Below are 5,721 nucleotides of genomic sequence, written 5' to 3'. Positions count from 1 at the left end.
ATAAAGGTTTTAGAAATGGATTAGTATTCAGTTTTTAGCATTACTGGATTAATTACTTCATGTCAATTATTAATGTTACTTACTTTTTTGAGCTTCTGTTTCTTTATTTCACAAATGATGGTAGTGGCTCTCTTGTAAAATTTTTTTTGAGAGAGGTTAGTCATTATTCCTGTTACCAAATATTTCTCATTTTCTTTGCAGACACATGACAGGATGATACTTCTGTGTTTTTGTTTTTCAAGTGATAGATGACCATAATATTTGTGATTAAAAGTGAACTCGTGGAGGTCACCTCTGAATGAGAAATATAAGATCCAGTGTATTATTTATGATGTTTTCCTTCCCTCTTTTGAGTGTGTCATTATTAGCTCTGTCAACCTACATCCTTGAGTGAGTATAATAGCAGAACAATTTGGACATTGAGAGTGAATAACAATATATAATTTTTGTTATTTTAGGCTTCTGATGTTTTATATTTGTTACCATAACACATTATTGCCTATCCTAACTAATACAATTTTCATTAAATTAAGAGATAAAAGAATGCCAATTACCCAACACAATGCTTAATGTATTATATGTGATTAACAACTTATAGCAGTTATATTGCTGTGAACTTCACAATTTCCATGTAATAGGACTCTGGTAGAATACAAGATAAAATAGGTAAATTTTGGTGACAGTAAAGATTGTAAAATTACATAGTGTATGAAATTATGTGTGTGCATATACGTATACATATATGAGATGAATTAAGGCTCATTAAACACAAATATCACCATTTTTACATGGAGCTCTTTATTTTACTTGAGTTTTTGAAGCAAATCTCAGCTAAATAAGCATGTATTTTATATAGGTCTCTAAAATAATTGCTTTCATTTTGGCCTTGACTGAGTCAAGAAAGCACGTCCAGGAATAAATAAATAAATTTAAATAAATAAAATTTAAATAAATAAATTAATTTATAATAGGAGACTATTTGTATACATTTCAAAAACAAGAAAAACTATATATCATGTAGGCATACTTTTATGTGTGATTCGTTTAAAGCAAGGAAAAAATAATCAAAATTCAGGATGGTAATTAAATCCGGCTGTAAGACATCAATGATGAGTTTATGGCTTAAAATCTCTGCTCTATAAAGCATACATCTGAGCTATACTGCTATCTTCCTAAAGAGGCCGTGTACACTTAGAAAATCACCTTTATAATATTATCTATTAAAAAAAGAAAACTCTGTTTTGGACTTATAATCCAAGGCAGTGACACCAGATATTATAAGGCATTTTAGGAGCATGGATAAGAATAAGCAGCAGTTTGTAATTGTAAAGATGCCTAACTATGTGTCTTTTTTATTTATCTGAGGTTAAAATGCTTGTTTTAATATATTTACATCTGAAACAGTTGGAAGATAGTGTATACGCACAGGCATCTTTAAAAGTAACTTGTTATCACCAAAGTTATAAACAACATGTATAATTTTCTTCTCAGTCTCTTTTCCTTTTGTTGATTTTGCTTTCCATTCTGTTTAGCCTCTTGTAAGAAAATTGCAGAGCCCTGCCTCACATTCTAAAAGCATAGACATGCTTAGATTAATAAAGAAGTAATTCTCCATTTCCCAAATGAAAATACATGTTTTAGATAAAATGCAGTAAGTCCAGAGACTTATATGACCTTCAATACTTAAAATGAATAAAATATTATTCAGTTTTCATAGTTACAACAAATTGTAACTGCTGCTGACTTCAAGAAAGGAACACTTTGAGACTTTAATTATTTCTAAAAATTGTTATTTGCTATAATGACATATATGCAAAATATTTATAAGTATAGAAAGCAGTGCAAGATTTTATAATTTACCTTATAAAAAGATTCGTCCTCTTGAAATGCAGTATTGTTTTTGGTAAGAATCAAGGGTGCTCCCGCTACAAGTATAGAAAGCAGTGCAAAATTTTATAATTTACCTTATAAAAAGTTTCATCTTCTTGAAATGCAGTATTGTTTTTGGTAAGAATCAAGGTTGCTCCTAATACAAGTTTTTCAGAGTTTAACTCAGTCATTTGGCTATGGACACAAGAAACCTGAAAGTAATGGAAGGTATTTATGAAGACAAGGAATGGCTCCAGTGGCCAGAAGGAGATTCATGGCTGATGCATGGACATCTTGGAATATCAGCTAATGCATGGGGTCATGAAAAGTTCTGGCTGATTTATGTACAACCATGCTGTCAAAGACATTGTCTCTAAAACACTTCTAATATGTGCCTAAACTCTTTTTATGATTTAGGTTTAGTTTTTAGTTCTCCATGGTTATTGCAGAGAGATCTCTCCGTAGAAAGTACATTCATTAGCATTGGGTTAGGGGCATAACTGATTTGCAGGTAGATACTTTATATTTTCTGAAACCTTGGAGATCAGGAAGACTCTCATTTCCCTCAGTGAGCCAGTGTTTGTGTGGAGAGGACATATTTACACTGTTTCCTTTCCATTTTACTTTTTGAATCTCCTTCACAGGGAACCTTTTTTCCTCCAGGGTCAAGAAATTCTCCACTGTTAGGTTCTCTGGGCTTTCACCTGTCTCCTCCTTGAACCTAGACATGGCCCAGAGAGTTCACTACTTTCCTTCTCTGCCTGAATAATGGGTAAAGCAATCAGCCTTCTTTATTTGATCTTTGATACTAGTGTTTCTTATTCTTTACAAAGCAAACTCTGCAACTTTCAGGTTCATGCAAGTCTCCTTTCTAAATGATTAGGGCAACTTCTGAAAAGAATTAGAAAATAAGAAGGAAAGATGTCCAGCTCTGCCTACAACCCAACATCCCTTGCATCTCATAAAAGGATATACTTAAAACCCAAGGCATTCAGAAGAAGAAAATCTCCAGTGGATGCCCCTTTACTCTTTACTTTGCTCCCTGACCTTCAGGATTATTCAAGCTCCCTTCTTCAGGGTTACTCTGTTAAAAAAAAATAAAATCATCTAACTCCTTCCACAGAAATGTGTCTCATTTACTTGGGCTTTTTTTTCAGTCTCCATATTCCATTGTGGTTTTAGACCAAATGGAAATTTGAGTCAAGACTTCAGCTTTAATCTGCTAAACTGAAATTCTCTTTAGTTTACAATTTCATTTGTACAGGTAAGTATATACTTTTCTTTCATTGTTTCTTTTTAATATTTCCATTAGTGGGAATTCAGGCTATCTGTCTCTTACTTATCCTTGTTGACCTATAAATTATGCATATTTTCTCCTAAAACATCTGTTGCAATTTTTTTCTTGGAACTTCTTGTTCAAGTCCTTTGAGGTAGGATTTAGGTCTGACTTTAGAGTCTATGGAATATCTTAGCATTTGAGAATTTTAGATGAGTGATTAATAGATCTGTGTGTTCACCTTTTGATCCAGTTTTGGGGCAGGCACAAGTGCTTATGTTTTATGATCTTCTTCAGAATGGAAGAAGAAGGATGTCAGTGTCTCCTTATTCTTGAAACACATTTAATTTCCTTTTTTAAATTATAAATATTGTTAATTAAAATTTTAGCAGGGGTAATTTTAGTATGAATTTTTATTTTGAAATAAATTTAAATTTGCTGAAAGGTTGCCAAGGTAATACAGAATATCCCCATATGCTCCTCACACAGTTTCCCCTGATGTTTAATTTTTAGCATTTATCATGCCAATTGAAGGTTTATTTTATTTTATGTTTTATGCTTTCAACTGTTGTTTTAGATTCAGGGGGCACATGTGCAGGTTAGAGACATGGTATATTGTGTGACATTGAGTTTTGGGATATGACTGATCCCATCACCCAGATAGTGAGCATAGTACCTAACAGGTATTTTTCAAGACCTTGACCCACTCCTACTCTTCCCTCTATAGTAGTTCCCAGTGCTAGTGTTCCCATATTTATGTCCATGTGTACCCAGTGATTAACTCCCACTTATAAGTGAGAACATGCAGTATTTGGTTTTTCTCTTCCTGTATTCATTTGCTTAGGATAATGGTCTCCAGCTGCATCCATGTTGCTGTAAGGGACATGATTTCATTTTTGTTTTATGGCTGTGTAGTATTCCATGGTGTATATGTACTGCATTTTCTTTATCCAATCTATGGACACTTAGGTTGATTCCATGTCTTGATGATAAGGTTTGGCTGTTTCCCTATCCACAATCTCATTCTGAATTGTAATCCTCTTAATCCCCACGTGTCAAGGGAGAGACCAGGTGGAGGTAGTTGAATCACGGGGGCGGTTTCCCCCGTGCTGTTCTCGCGAAGCTTGTGAGTTCTCATGAGACCTGATGGTTTTATATGTGTATAGTGGTTCCTTCTGAGTTCATTCTCCTTCCTGCCTCTTTATGAAAAAGGTGCCTTGCTTCCCATTTGTCTTCTACCATAATTGTAAGTTTCCTGAAGCCTCCCCAGCTATGCTGAATTGTGAGTTAATTAAACCTTTTTCATTTATAAATTACCCAGTCTCAGGCAGTACTTCATAGCAGTGTGAAAAACAGACTAATACACTTGGCTTTTGTGCATAGTGCTATGATGGAACACACAAATTAATGTGTCCCTTTTTTGTAGGATGATTTATTTTCCTTTGTGTGTATCCCTAGTAATGTAAATGCTGGGTCTAACAGTAGTTCTGAGTTCTTTGGGAAATCTCCAAACTGCTTTCCACAGAGGCTGAACTAATTTACATTCAAACCCAGAGTATATAACCATTCCCTTTTCTCCACAGCCTCGCCAACTGTGTTAGGCTGTTCCTGTATTACTATAAATAAATACCTGACATTGGGTAATTTTTTTAAAAAAGAGATTTAACTGGCTAATGGTTCTGCAGGCTGCACAGGAAGCACAGCACCAGCATCTTCTCAGCTTCTAGGGAGGCCTCATGGTGAAAGGTAAAGCTGGAGCAAGGATCTCACATGGCAGAGTGGAAGCAAGAGAGAGGTGCGGAAGTGGCACACATTTTAAATGATAAATGATCAGATCTCATAAGAGCTCACTCACTGTCATGAGGACAGCACCAAGCCATGAGGAATCAGCCTGTATAACCCAAACACCTCCAACCAGGTCCCACCTCCAACATCGGGGATTACAGTTTTACAGGAGATATTGTGGGGATATATATTCAAAGTATATCATCAACATCTGTTATTTTTTGACTTTTTAATAATAACATTCTGATTGATGTAAGAAAGTATCTCATATTTGTTTTGATTTGTATTTCTCTTATGCTTAGTGATGCAGAGCATTTGTCATATGTTTGTTGGCAGCTTGTAAGTCTTCCTTTGAGAACTGTCTCTTCATGTCCTCTGCTCGCTTTTCAATGAGCTTATTTGTTTTTTCACTTTTGAATTGTTTAAGTTCCTTAGAGGCTCTGGATATTAGATTTCTGTCAGTTGCATAATTTATGAATATTTCCTTCCATTCCATAGGTTATCTGTTTACTCTGTTGATAGTTTATTTTGAGGTGCAAAAGCTCTTTAGGGTCCCAACTGTCAATTTTTATTTTTTGTAATTTTTGTGTTGCAATTACTTTTGAGGACTTACTCATAAATTCTTAGCCAAGGCTAATGTCAAGAGTGGTATGTCCTAGGTTTTCTTCTAGCACTTTTATAGTTTTAGGTCTTACATTCATCTTGAGACAATTTTTACCTGCGATGAAAGGCAAGGGTGCAGTTTCATTCTTCTGCATATGGCTAGCCAGTAAAACTAGCACCATTTATTG

General features: G+C 34.6%; 1 long non-coding RNA gene across 1 annotated transcript; it reads left to right on the top strand.

Moving 5' to 3' along the window:
• Positions 1-233: 233 nt before the first annotated feature.
• Positions 234-2,931, top strand: LOC131382689 (uncharacterized). Its single transcript, XR_009212273.1, has 3 exons — positions 234-390; positions 2,533-2,641; positions 2,753-2,931. It is a non-coding gene; the product is annotated as an uncharacterized LOC131382689 (long non-coding RNA).
• The last annotated feature ends 2,790 nt before the right edge of the window (positions 2,932-5,721 follow it).

The sequence above is a fragment of the Hylobates moloch genome, unplaced genomic scaffold (assembly GCF_009828535.3).
Source record: "Hylobates moloch isolate HMO894 unplaced genomic scaffold, HMol_V3 SCAFFOLD_1177, whole genome shotgun sequence".
In the NCBI taxonomy this organism is placed as follows: Eukaryota; Metazoa; Chordata; class Mammalia; order Primates; family Hylobatidae; genus Hylobates; species Hylobates moloch.
This window is presented reverse-complemented; position numbering and strand designations above follow the sequence as displayed.